Below are 15,058 nucleotides of genomic sequence, written 5' to 3'. Positions count from 1 at the left end.
ACAATATTTTGAAACATTTCAAATTATTTCCTGAAATTTCGAAAAAGATTGTAGAAGATTTTAAAACAAGATTGTGCAGTTTTGAAAGATTACTATATTTTACGAAAAATTTTTATCAGTTTAAGAGATATTTAAATTTAAAAATAAAAAATAGAATTATAAAAGATTCCGAAAATAAATTCGGAAGTTTTTTAAGGATTTTGAACATCTTCAAAAATACTCTGTAAGATTTTAATTTGTTTTGCTTAATTTTGACCTATTTTTTTAATTAATTTTACAAAAATTTAAATTATTTTGAAAGAATTGTAGAGGGTTTTGAAGTTTTAAAAATATTCTAAAATAATTTCACATTTAAAAAGTTTAAACAAAAATGTAAAACAGAATGTAAATATTTAAATATTTCAAAAAATGTCTTAAAGTTTTTTAAGGATTTCGAAAGGTTTAAAAAAAATTCCGGAATATTTTGAGGAAATTTCTGTAATTTTGAAAAATTATTTCAAATTGCAAAGAAAATTGAAGTAAGTTTTTAAATATTCATTATCATTTTAAGAGTTAAAAAATATTTCAAAGGTTTGAAAATATTTCCAAAAATGTATTAGAATTTTTTAAATATTTTTAAAGCTTCTAAAATTCCCAAATATCTTTCAAACTGCCTCCAATTTTTCCTAATATTCTTCAAAAGCCTGTAAAATAAAAAACTTCGCTTTACAATTTTCTAGATTCTTTTTTGACATATTTGACATCTTAAAAATTCTTTTTAAATATTTTCAAGAACCTGAGGCAAGTTATATTTATATAAATTAAAAACAAACCGATAAAACTTTCCTTGTTCTCAAATTGAAGTGTCCAAATGACAAAGTTCCATCTCGGAGAAACCAAATGAAAAGGTGCTAACTCGTGGAACGAAAATAAAAAGGTGCTAACTCACATCAAAAACTTTCAAAGGCTAAAAATCCCCCCAAAATTATATTAGGAACATCAGAACCCTCAACTCTGTACCACCTTTTCACTTGGTCTCCACGAATTAACACCTGTTTATCTGGTTTCTTCGAGATGAAACCTTGTCATTTGAACACGTCAAAAAGATGATGCTAGTTCTCTAAAAAATTACAATTTTAATTTATTAGGTTTTTGACAACAATGTATGTGAGATCTTGTAACTAAAACTTTAAAAAAAGGATAAAGGAGTACATCAAATCTCTTACATCATACGACAAACCACTGAACCGAACACAATCATACCACCCTATTCTGAAAAGAAAATATCGCTCTTTCCAGGTGGCAAGAAAAGAATCAGGAAATCTCTCAGAATAACAAAAGTGACTAGGACATGGAAAAGTTATCAAACATTCTCCGCGAGTGGTTTCGTTTCTAACCCGACTCTTGCTCTTGCCACGATGCAGGTTCTATCGAATCGTTACAAGACACCGACAGTGGGATTCCGCTGTCGGTGATACAAGGCTCGAGGGGTTCGCGTGTGTTCAGTGTTCACAGTGGTAATTCGAATAGTAAGCAGCTGTCGTTTCCCTCGAGCCACTGCTTCTATACTGATAAATAATCAAACGGACCCAATACCTGAGATTTGCTCAAAGACATCAGACCTACAACTCCACTCTCGACAAGATCCATCCTCTCCGTCTTCTAATTGCTCCTGAATATTCCAGGTCTCTCATTTAACCAGATTCCTCTTATTTTTCTAACACGAATTACAATATCTAGTGAAAATTGTGCCTTCAAAATTCCAAAGACTACAGTTTTCCAAAAGATTGCTTCCGTTTTGCCAAGATGAGATCAGAACTATTCATGAGATAAACTTACCAGTGAATTAGTTTTGCACATCAACTCAGATAATCTTTTGAAAATTATCTGAATTATTGAATAAAGTGTTTGAAAGGTGTCTAATTGGAGCAACGAGAGAAGCGAAATTTAGTCAGGGTTGGTGATGATTTGCGGCGGCTCGCGGTGCCTCGATGACCGTCATTCTGCGAGCATGAAGCATCCGTCGGAGGAACCCGTTTTCGAGGTTGCTATGGCACTTTTTGGAATGGTATGGTTGCTGCGAGTTCGCTCGGAGATGCGTCGATGCTCAAAATGCCGTCGCGAAGAAATATTGAGCGCGCAACAGCAGCAGGTGCAGGAGCAGCAGCATCATCACCACCATCATCAGCACCATCATCATCAGCGAGCGTTATCGCAAACGACGCTTCACACCCCCGAGGATGGTGTTTCATCCTCGGCCAACACTTTATTCACTTTGGACACACCCGGCTCTACCGGAATTGCAGGAAGTTACTGCGAGGTTCATGGATATGTGCCACCTAAAGAAGGTATTGTCAAATCGGAATTAAGACATTTTTTCTCTCTATTTGAATGATTTTTGTTTCAAAGGCCTAAAAATATCTCAAATAACACAAAAGAAAGGTCTTTACCATCCAGCTTATTAATTTGTTTTTTAAAAATTGAAGGCTCGGAAATCAGAACCGAACGAGTTTTCGAGCAGTAAGTAGGAGTAGGGATAATGCTCAAAAAACGCGATGAAAGAGAGAACTAGCGCCAGTTGGCCTAGAATTCAAATATTGCAAGGCGAAAGTTTAAAAACAATATGATTCAAATAAAAATAATGTTCTCATAGTTCTGGGCAAAAGATAATAATCTTCAAGTTTTTTTATTATCTTTTAAATAAAAAATAATTAGCGAAAATCGTCAAATTCACTGCTTTCAGACATAAATCCCAATTAATTTTTTTTCATTATATAATATATATATAATATTTATTTTATTTATTTGAATCTTGTTAAAAGTGATTTATAAAATGGAGGAAAATATGCTCATGTTAGTTATAAATAATTTGGGAAAAGAACTCGAGGTGAACTTTTGAAAAAAAATATCTCGGGTTTTCTTTATTTGACAATAACTATTTAGAGTTTAATGTTTACCTTTTTCTCTGTAGGTAAAAGTTGCAATTCTTGTTTAATTCTAATGCTGCATTGTTTATTTTATGCCTATAAGATTCTCTGCAATTCTCATGGATAGTTTTTTATTTATAAAATTTTATTTACAAAAACCTATTGTTTACACAAACAACGATTTTATGATCCCTAAATAAATTTCAAAAACAAAACGTACCAATAAGATTTTCAGAGAATCTTTTAAGGAATAAAAAATCCCTATAGAATTAGGATTAAATAATAGTGGCAATCGTTACTCAATAAAAGAGAGAAAAACATTAAACCCTAAAAACTATTTTTTAATAAACAATAAAAATAGTGAAATATTTATTTCAAAAGTTCACCCCGCGTTTTTTCCAAAATTGTTATAATTAACAATAAAATATTTTCCTTGATTTTATCAATAATTTTTAACAGGGTTTTTTTAGCTAGAAATAACTCCAGTCCATGTTTAATTTAAAAACAAGTATAATGAAAATTTTCTCTTTCGTCTTCAATCTGAAGCTAAAATCTATGAAAATAGTTATGCTGAAAATCAAATTCCTAACTGAATTGATTAATATTATTTAAATTTATGTATAATGTATAATTTTATTTCATTTCTTTAAACTTAAAAATTTTTTTAACTACAATTTTTGAAAACCTTCTACTAAATAAAAAAAATTGTCCTAAGGTCTCTCAAAAAACTAAATTTTTCTAACAGTCTAGAGAAAATTGTTTGATTCTCTCAAAATCTTGCCTAATTCAAAAAAGTTTCTTTTTAAAAAAATTGTAAAAAATCTATATTTCTCTTCAAATTTTTGTCAATTTTAAATTAACAATTTTGCTGGAATCTTTTTCAGACTTCTAAACCTTTTTGATGTGATTTAAAATTGTGCAAATATGTCTTCATATTTTTTAAATACAAAAAAATGTGCCTTATAATCATTCAGATTCTTTTTTTAAAAAGTTATGAAATACTTTGAAATCTTTTACAATACTCTCCTAAACATAGTTTTTAAACATAAAAAATCGGTAAACACTTATATGGGAATCTAGAGAGCATTTTTTCATTCTCTTAAAACCTTTCGTAATTTTGATTCAGCTTCTTTTTTCAAAATTTTCAACAATCTACATTTAAAAAAACATCAAAATTTTCAAAATTTTCAAATTAACTTTGAATTTTATGAATACTTTTAACTACTTATCAGGCATAATAGAATTCATTGTAATTTTCTAATTCTGATACCATTTTCTTTTAGAATTCTTTTTTTGAAAATAAAGAAATCATTTTAAATTTAACTAGGAATCTTGAAACAATTTTATTATTCTCTTAAAAGCTTTAAAAATTCTTAAAAATCTTCTATTTTTTGTTCAAAATCTTGAAAAAAGTACATTTGGTTACAAAAATTTCTGAATCTTCACAAGATTTCAATTATTTTCGATTATTTTTAAAAATACTGAAACTTAAACAAATAAAAAAAAGTTAATCCGAAAAAATGGTTTTAAAAGCTTTCAGATTCTTTTGCGACATATTTTGAAATCTTTGAAACTTTAAATTAACCTTTTGAAATAAAATCTGATTAATTTTAAATTTTCTGAAAATCTTATTGTCCATGTGGTAAGAAAATTAAAAAATTAAAATAATATAAGATTAAAAATAGAAAATTATAAAATTTAAAACAGTTTCTATCAAATAATATAAATTTACTAAATTTCACCCTCAAAAGCTTTATTCTATTACATTACAGTCATCGAAAACTATGAAAAATCATATTTAGGGTAAATTATTATTTAAAAAGCATAATTCAATAATTTTAAATAAAAATTTATTTTTTTTAAACTCGAAAATTTGAAAATATATTAAGATATCATTTTTTTATAATCTAAAGTACAAACATGTTGACGTTTGCAACGACCATAGGTCAACTGCATAGCTGGCGCTACCACACAACCACCGTCAACACAGAGTACATTTAATGTGGTTGAAGTTTTGAACCTTCAAATGAATGAAATTTTTTACTGATACTTTGCAAATGAGAAAAAGTGCTAAAATGTTTGTTAATTTATACTGGAAATAATTTAATATTGAAAAAGAATTATAATACCTAATTTAAAATGTAGTTGGAACAATAATTACGGGTGAAATGAAAATGACGAAAAATATTTCGTTCATTTGAACGGTCAGAAGTTCAGGTACATGTGCATTTTCAACTCTGAGTTCCAGGGGACTGGTGCTCTTTCGTCGCATTGTCTGCGCCTACAATCAGAGGAATGTGATTACATAATTGAGGGCCTGGATCGAGTAACCGGGTACAAAATTATTCTGAACAGAGCGAATGGTAGATAAATAATTATACTCGGATATTCAAAGATTTATATTGTTTCGTTCGAGCAAAACAGTATTCTGAGTATTCCAAAATTCGAATTGTCCATTCCAAAAACAAAACTATAATTAAAAATTTGAATTTTCGTACACTTAAAAAGAGTTAAAAATAAATTTTGGATTGAGGTAGCTCATAAATTTTCAGATAAACTATATTTCCGTTGTATGATACTAAAATATTTATTTCCTAGTATATTTTAGTGAATAATTTGATTATATAACGGTATGTGAATATTATTGTGACGAAAACAATTGAATTAATATTACCATAATAGTGTTCAAAGGACGTGAATCATCCCGCATTAGGTTTGAACGCAAGAATGCAATTTATCTTCGTTTTCCAATTAAAATTGCGTATGCCTTGAGGGGAAAAAGCATTTAAGAATTATTTTCACATTTTCTCTCCTTCGATCAAAACAAAAATCCTGAATTTTACATTTTCGAAAACTCTGAATTTCAAATTTCTTTTTCGATGTAAATGATTATTCTTCATTTTTTCATCAGATTAAAACAAAGTCGTCGAAAGATCGTTAAAGTTTTATTTCTTACAGTTTTTTATTATTAATTTTAATTAAAGATACTATTTTTTTACAGTGGTATAGAAGTTTTTAAAAATTTTTTTGCATAAATAAAAAAAGTTTAAACCTTGAAAGGATAGATTTTTTATAATTTTAAGCCTAGGGAATTGGATCCTAATTTTTTTTTTATAAGAAACTCACACCCAATGTTTTTCATATAATTGTCAATAATTTTTATAGGTCTTTAATGATTTCCTATAATGAACTTCTTACCATTTTTTTCGCGATTCTGGAAAAATCATTATAGAAAATCATTATAAGAAAATCCTTTTAAGAAAATCCATATCGAAAGAAAGAATGTTAAAATATTGAAAAAAATAAAGGACAAAAAAGCGAAAGTACAAACGAATGATTTATTTATATGTTTATTGTAAGATTTTTAACAGTTTCAAGGAATTGCAGATAACTTCGACGGATTTTAAATGATTCCGTTACATTTCACAAAAATTTCACGGGATTTTAAAGATTTCTAAGTGTATAGGGAAATTTCGAGAATTTTATCCGGATTTTATGGAATTTCCAAAAATTTTCAATAATTTTAAAGAAAAAGGAAAAATTAATTTTCATGTCGTATACAGTTTTCCAGGGGTTTTAAAGGAATTTAACGGATTCTGAAGAATTTTAAGACATATTAACACTGCTAAGGGATTTTAAAGAATTTTGCAGGGTTTTCAAAGATTTCACTATATATCCACACAACTTTGAAAAATAAATTAAATTAAATTAAATTTCAGTGATAGTATAGTGACTCCAAAGATTTCGAGGTATTTTAAGGCATTTAAAAAAATTTACAATATTAAAGAATTTCATTCAATTCTGAAATATTTCAAGGGATTTTAAGGTATTTCGAAGAACTTGACAATATTTTTGGATTTTATTAAATCTCCAAGGATATCAAAGTACTTCCAAGATTTCAACAATTTTTTTAACATTTTAAGGAATTTTGCAGAATTTTTATCTTTCCAAAGATCTTTATGGATTTTAAGCATTTTTTTAGGATTTCAAAGATTTCGAAGAATATAAATTAAGAATATTTTGGAACATAAATAAAATTATATGAAGTTTCTAGGGATACCTAATGACTCCAAAGATTTAAAGAAATTTAACAGGATTCAAGAAATTTATTAAATCTCAAATAATTTTGAGGAATTTTATAGATTTATAAGAATTTAAACCGTGTTTTGAAGAATTTGAGGGAATAAGTTTAATTTAATTTTTATTGCAGAGGTTTCAATTTATACTTTTTTTGAATGGATTTTCACCTTTTTCAAATTTTGTAAGGGATATTCAGGGATTCTAAAAGATTACAAGAAATATAATGAAATTCAAAAGATTTCCAATGCATGTTGTAGGATTTCCAAACATTTCAAGGTATTTATGGAGAACTTTGGAAAATAAGTTCAATTTAATTGATTTTTAGGCTAGTTTAGGGAATTGCACAAGATTTAAAGGATTTTAAGGTATTTAAGACATTCTAAAGTATTTTAAAAGGTATACAAATTTTTTTTAAATGTCGCAGAATTTATTATTATATCCAAATAGTTTAAAGGATTTTGAGGGAAATTTGAAAAGCAAATTAATTGAATTCAATTTAAAGGGATTCTGAGTAATTTCACAGATTTGATAGGATTTTAAGGTATTTCAATTAATTTCACAATATTTAGATGATTTTATTAAATCTCCAAGGATTTTAAGGGATTCAAAATGATTTAAGAAACGTTATAGAACTTCCAATTAAACAGAACCATAATTTTTTTAGAGTTTACATTTTTTCAGATTTACAAACGTCAAATTCAAATATTTTGTAATCTTCGTTTCTTTACTTTTCCATCCATCCCTCCTTAATTCTACCATCCAGAAGCCTCGAGGCCACACGCTTTAAACCCACGCAACACAAAAACACAAACTTCAAACTCACAAACCCCAATTCCACGTACCGCAAATCTACAAACCCAAACCCTTACACCCCAAGCTCACCAACCTGAAGTCCTGAAAAAATCTCAAATCTACACACCCCGAACCCTTACAACCCAAACCCACCAACCTCAATCTCTGCACAAACCCTAAACCCACACATCTTAAACCCTTACACCCCAAATCCACCAACCTTAAGCTCTGCACTAACCCTAAAAATACACACCCTAAACCCACAAACTCCAAACCCACACACCCCAACTTTACACACCCCGAACCCTTATACCTCAAACTCGCCAACCTCAAGCCCTGCAAAAACTCCAAATCTACGTACCCTAAACCCACCAACCTCACGCTCTGCACAAACCCCAAAACAACACACTCTAAACCACCTACGCCAAATCCATACACCCTAAACTCATACACCCCAAATCTAAACATCCAAAACCCACCAACCGTAAGCCTATAAACCACACAGACCAGGTTCATGAGGGATGGAATGCGCCACACGAGAGGCGGGATATAGATGCGATCGACATGCTGGACGTAAAAAATGCGTTCAACTCTGTGGCGGGCCGGAGTACCTTACAAAGTCCTGGAGGATAACCTCTGAGACAGAGTACTCTGCTCGTGGGGGGGGGGGGCGGGGGCGAAACCGCTGATGCTGTACGGAACCGAGATTTGAGCGGACGCCCTGGACTTCCAATGCAGGCAGATACGTCTTGCTTCGGTACAGCGTGCTGGTGCACTGCGAGTTTGCACAGCCTGCCACACTGTCACGGAACTTGTGGCGATGGCCATCGCCGAAGTCATACCTTAAAAATGCTCACCAGCAAAAAGCGTCAGAAGTACCTTGACAGGCGTAGAGGTTTTCGAGGGGACGATAACGACCGCCGGGCGACGCCTATGGACGAGTGGTAGTTGCAGTGGGTTCGGGTTGTGTAGATTTAGTCTTTGTGAGTTTGGGGTGTGTGGGTCAGGGTTTTTGGTCTTGGGATTTGTGGATTTAGGGTAAATGGATTTGTGGTTCGTGGGTTTGGAGTGTGTAGGTTTGTGTTTAATGGGCTTAATGTTGATGTGTTTGGGTTGTGTATAATGGGGGTGTGTGGATTTAAAGTAAGTGGGCTTAGGGTGTGCAGGTTTGGGGTTCGTGCTGAGATTGAGGTTAATGGGTTTAGGTTGTAAGAGTTTGAGGTGTGGGTTTGGGGTTTGTGCATAGCTTGAGGTTGGTGGGTTTGGGGCATGTAGATTTGGGGGTTTCGCATGGCTTGAGATTGTTGGGCTTGGGGTGTAAGAGTTCGTGGTGTGTATATTTGGGGTATGTGGGTTTGTGTGTTTGTGAGTTTAGGGTGTGTGGTTTTGAAGTGGGTAGGTATGGGGTTTGTGCGTTTAAAGTGGGCGGGTTTGGGGTCTCTGGGTTTGAAGTAGGTGGGTTTGGCGTATGTGGATTTGCGGTGTTTCCGAGCTTGGGGTTTATAAGCGTGCGGTTGCTATACTTAGGGCTTGTGAGCTAAGGGTATGTGAGCTAGGGATTTGTAGGCTTGGGATTGGTGGCGTCAAGTATTCTGGGTACTAGAATGTAGGAAGGATGGGTGAAAAAGTAAGAAACGAAGAGTAAAATAATATTAATTTTTCTTTTGTAAATCTTAAAAAAATTTTGTGGTCTTGTGTTATTATTAAAATTTCAGAGTATTATAACAATTTCGAGAAATTTCAAGAGACTTGAATAGGTTTCAGAGATTTTTATACATTTCAAAATATTTTTAAATGCATCAAGGGATTTTAAGAGATTCAAGCATGTTTTCATAAATTTTGATTAAATTTGAAACAATTCTAAAGTTATGAAGGAAATTTCCAGATTTTTGTTGCGTAAAGTTTATTTTTTTATAATCGTTACTTTTGAATATTTTCATATGAGGTTATAAGTGATTTAAAATAAATCTTTTCTTGATAGTTTCTCTACCTTTTACATTCGTCAAATCAAGATTTTCTCATTATTTACTCTAACGCTGATAATTCTCTCATTTTTTTCTATAGAATGATTTTCTATAGTGAATTAATTTTTCGGCCACTTATACACTACCGGATAAAATTTTGCGTCCTCTTACGAAAATCGAACTAAAAATAGGCTTGTCTTAAAAAGTGACTAACTCTGCGAATAATTGAGTCAGAAAGATTTCTAAAAAGATTGTTTAAAACTGATTGAATTTCAGGTCGATTGAGCTCGAATTTAAATAATTTCGATTATTGGGAGGCGTGCTAGCATGTGAGAAAGACAAATCTATTTTCCGTTCTTTGGCCAATTTTCTATTCTCATCTTTCACTCTCTCCATTATTTAAGCAAGTAAACAGAAAAAATGGAAACTTTCATAAATTAAAGCCTGAAATTTCCTCTTTAAAATGAGTCATTGAATACGAATTTAAGTATTCGAAAAATGGAGAAAACATCTAGATTTAAAACACACTATTCAAATTTTCTCTGGTTTACTTAATTTTTGTTCCGACTGTCATTTTAAAGTGATTAAGTAAGTCGGCAGCTTGTTAGAATTCTCAGGGGACCCATTTGGGGAGTAATCAAGAAAACAAACGTTCTCGTGTTCTGTTTTTCTTCCTCCTATCCAATGAGAAATAGAACACGTTTTCCTGCTGGTCCAAATTTATCGGCACGGTTGTCATGACAACGCCTCGTTAAACGGCGTCACCTATGAAAGTATACTGCTTCCGGTGCAGACGCGCCAAAACTCGGTGATATGAGGTGAGATTTTTCCTTCGAGTTTTACAAGTAAATGTTATGTGATAAATTACTGACAATGATTGTACCATCTTTCTTTTTTTTCACAAAAGTTTTTCTAAAAGATAAATATTTATTTCTTCAAGAAATTGCTGTTTTTAGTGGATGTCATTCGAGTGAAGAGTACACTTTTTGAAGCTCTTCACCTGGGGTTATTGCTAGAGAGATGATGAGGCTAAAACAGATTGAGTTAAAATTACCCCAAAAGGTATTTGACTTAATGGTATGATAATAACAATAATTTATTTAAATTATTTATGCCAAAAAAAATACAACTACAGTTACCGTAGGTTAGAGAATGCCTGGAAATCAAGGATAAGACAGGCATTTTGATAAAAACCTGGCGCAAGTCTGGAAAATTATATAAGATGAATATTAAATAAATTTTAAAGATAATAAATTATACATTTTAACCATGTATTTTGAAAAGTTTTGATTCCTTTTAGGAAAGATTCTATGTTTAGAATGTTACAAGATGATGGAATTTGAATATTTATGGTCGGGGAAAAAGAAAAATTTAACAGGGAAAAATAAAGAATATGTGCAATAAAATAACTTTTAGCTGAATATTATTATAAGAGTGTTTTGAACTCAACTAATTTCTTTTTAATCCTTAATTTTCTTGAAAAATTTATATGTTTCGTTAGAAAGTTCATCTATTTTTAATAAAAAATGTCACTTTTTGGTTGAAAATTGATTTTCCTTCGTTGTGGATTTAAGTATTTATTGTTTAATATTCACCTTTTTTGCCGAGTTAAACTATTTTTTGTTCAAAATTAAAATATTCTTTGGTCAGAATAATTACTATTGCATCATTTGATGAATATTTTTTCTTTTTTTTGATGAAAATGGAACAACTTAGTTAAAGGTTAACACACAACAGATACAACATTTTAGTTGCAATTTCATATCTTTGGTTGAGGGACTATTTTACTTAAAATTTATTTTTTAAATTAAAAATTTAACTATTTGGGTAAAAGTTGAACAGCTTTGTTTTGTGTATTTTTTTTGCTGTACAATTTTTATCTCTATGACTAAAAATTAAGTCATTTTGTTGAAAATTCTTTGTTAACTTGGTTTCAAAATCATTTTTTTAACTAAAAATATAACTTTTACATTTTTGGTTGGAAAATTGATATCTTTTAGTTGAAAATTCGTGTCTTTTGGTAGAAAACTGATCTTTTCGTTTTTAAATGTCCTCCTTTTTGACTAAAAATGCCACAGATTGGTTGAAAATTAACTTTTCTGTAGAATGCTCGTTTGTAATTTGGATTAAAATTTTAGTGTTCCCATTTTTTTTAAATTGACCTTTTTAATTGAAAATTTGTATTTTTTGTTAGGAAACTAATATCTCCGGTATGAAAAGCAACTGCTTGATTAAATATGGATTTCTTATTTGAAAATTTATATTAAAGGTTTAAAATTCAACTATCTTACTGAACATTTTTGTATTTTATTGCAAATTTAACTGTTTCATTTTTTTAATAAAAATGTATTTCTTTTAATTGAAAATTCAACCATTTCTTTAAAAATGCATGTGATTTGTTAAAAATTCTTCTTCGCTGGTATAAATATCCAATTTTTTATTTTTTTTTGGTTGAGCAAATTTTGTTCACAAATTTAACTATTTTGTTAAAAATTAAATTACTTTGTTGAAAATACATCTTTTTTGTGTAAAAATTCAATTATATTAGATAAGAATTCGTCTTTCGTCTTAAATTTGTTCTGTTGGGTTCACAATTCAGCATTTTAGTTTATAATTAATCTTAAAGTTCAATATTTGATTGTTTTGTTCAAAATTCATTTTTTTTAAATGAAGATCTTATACCGGAAATTAAGGTTTTTCATCTTTGGTTGAAAATATAACTTTCTTAGATGAAAATTTAATTATTTGTTTGAAGATTTATTCATTTTGTTAGAAATTCGTCTTTTGTAGCGAATTAATCTTTGTGTGTGAAGATTTTTTTCCATTTTAAAAATAATCTCTTTTGGTTGAAATGTTACATTTTTGGTTAATAATTAATTTTTTCTGGTTGAAAAATCAGCTATTTCGCCGAAAGTTTAATTTTTATTGTCGAATATTCAACGACTGGGTTGAAAATTAAACTATTTTTTTAAAATTATTTTTCCGTTGTTTGAAATTCAATTATTTGGTTGAAAATGCAACTTTTATTGTTTGAAGTTTAATATTTTTTGTTTAATAAATTCAACTGTTTGTTGGAAAATGCAACATGTTGTTAGTTGAAGTTTAACATCTTTTGTTTGAAAATTCGACATTTGGCTAAAAATGTGTGTTGATTTAAAATTCAACAATTTTGTTGAAAGTAAATTAATTTTTGAAAAATAATTTTTTTGGTCGAAAATTTAACTGTTCTGTTGAAAAATCGTCGTTTTGGATTGGAGATTCATCTTTCATGGTAGAAAAAAAATTTCTTCTGTTTGAAATAAGTACATAATTTTTTTTAAAATTATTTTAATCTGAAATAATTTCATGATGTTTGGGGAAGATGTAATTTTATAAGTGTTCTAGACTAAAATTCTGGCAATTTAATATGAATAAGTATGGAAAATAAAAAATTATGGAAAAATCTGGGAAAAGTCAGCGAATTTTAAAAATTACGTTTCGCTGCAGCCCTATCAAAATTAATCCGCCTCTTCATCGTATAATAATTTTCATAATAAGCGAAATTCAACTTTGTTCTTTGTTTTTATTTACCATAATTTCTTTCCCCCGATTTCTCGCAACTTTTATTTCCCCCAGGCTTAACTTCCTTTGTCAGAGGGATATCACCGAATTATTTTAACTGCTTGAGACAAGTTGATGAAAGGTTAAAATTGGCAAAGGTCAGTCCTCGAGAATAAAAGTTTTATTATCGTTTTCATTTTTCTTATGGAGAAGCAGCTTTTATGTGGTCAGGAACGAGGGCTTCTTGATTTCTCGAGGACGGATATTCTCGAAGTTTGACCCTCTTAGCACGCTTCCTCCCAGTGGATTTCCGATAAAGCGCGTATTTCTCTTGATTTCCTCCAGCCATCCCTTAAAATCCACACTGCTTAATAATCATTGTACATGAAATTATTAAAACCATATTCTGATTTTTTTATTACATTCATATCAGAGAAGGTATTAGACTTGTGTAAAATTGAACCACCGCAGTTTTGGTGAAATGTCCATGCTTTGAGACCCCCTGAATCCGAAAAACAGGTTTTTACGAATGTGTCTTTTTTTTAGTCAGTATATCTGCCAGTCTGTCAGTCTGACTGTTCATGGATATATTTTTTTGTTTCGTTTAAAGGCATAATAACTTTCGAAAAAATTGACAGATTGGATTTTCACTCTTTTAAACTTACACTCTTTTAGTATCTTAAAATGAAGATCAAGTTCCTTAGCCAACCATTTTTGATACATACTTAAAAAGTGAGCACATTTACAGCATTTAGAAAATTAAAAAAATGCACGAAAATGAACATTTTAAACAAAATAACGCCTGATATGAAAAAAAAGTTAAAAGAAGAAAATTGTCGCTTTTAGAATGCCCTACAGGATTATCACAACAAAATTTTGAATTTTTTTGAAATATCGAGAATTTAAATTTTGACAGCATAACAAAATAATGGAAAATAAAAAATTACTTATTACGGCCAAAATATGCAAAATAAGTGAGAAGATGAGTATACTACATTATTAATAGTAAAAAAAATCAAAATCTGCCGGCTGCGTGAGCACATTCTCTTTACAACTTTTGTCTTTTAATTTCTTTTTCGTTGCGTCTCTGAGTTTTAAAAAAAAGTTAATTTTTTTAATTTTTGTAATTCCATTTTTTACTCTCACATCCCTAGTTTCCTTCTCCTTATTTCTGCTCGTTCTCCTATCCCTCTCACTTCCCTATTCACCTTCCCCTTATTTTTTCTACCCTTCTCACATTCCTAGTTTCTTTCTTCTTACTTCTCCTACCTCTCTAATTTCCCTAATTCTTTTTTCCTTACTTCTCCTACTTATCCTACACCTCTCACTTCCCTAGTTCTATTCTTCTTACTTCTCCTACTTCTCCTATCTACATCCCATCCATCTTTCCTCTGATCTTCCTTGCTCCCATCATTTCATCTACTTCCCCACTTTCATTTATTCTATTTTCCCTAGTCTCATTTCCCCTCATTTCTCCTTATTGCCTATCTTTCCCTACTAATCGACTTTTTTCCGTTTTTATCAGAAGTTAACTATACTTACTTTCAATTTCTTTCCAAATGAAACTTTTGAAATTCAAATTCAAATCAGAAAAAAATGTAATTAATTTAATTGAGAATATTAATAATTGAATAAATTCTCACTAGAGATTTATTCCAAGAAAACTTTTAATTAAGAGCGTTTGAAATTGATTAATTTTTAATTTATTAAATCCAAATTATAAATTTTAATTTGTTTGAATTGCAAGCCTTGGCAGTTAAATACTTTCCCCCCTTT

At 30.1% G+C, this 15,058-nt stretch overlaps 1 protein-coding gene across 10 annotated transcripts in view; it reads left to right on the top strand.

The window, feature by feature from the left end:
• LOC117181543 (disks large 1 tumor suppressor protein) overlaps positions 1-15,058 on the top strand; it is a 1,257,521-nt gene that overhangs the window by 253,009 nt on the left and 989,454 nt on the right. For 9 of the 10 annotated variants that reach the window (XM_033374348.1, XM_033374350.1, XM_033374349.1 and 6 more), the window contains exon 1: positions 2,283-2,327. The exons of the other annotated variant lie outside the window; for it this stretch is intronic. The gene's annotated coding sequence lies outside the window, so the exon portion shown is untranslated. Of the gene's footprint in view, positions 1-2,282; positions 2,328-15,058 lie in introns of those variants that run through there. 10 annotated transcript variants of the gene reach the window in all.

Source organism: Belonocnema kinseyi, chromosome 10 (assembly GCF_010883055.1).
Source record: "Belonocnema kinseyi isolate 2016_QV_RU_SX_M_011 chromosome 10, B_treatae_v1, whole genome shotgun sequence".
NCBI classification, from domain to species: Eukaryota; Metazoa; Arthropoda; class Insecta; order Hymenoptera; family Cynipidae; genus Belonocnema; species Belonocnema kinseyi.
Note: the sequence above shows the minus strand (reverse complement) of the source record. Positions and strands in the feature narration are given on the sequence as shown.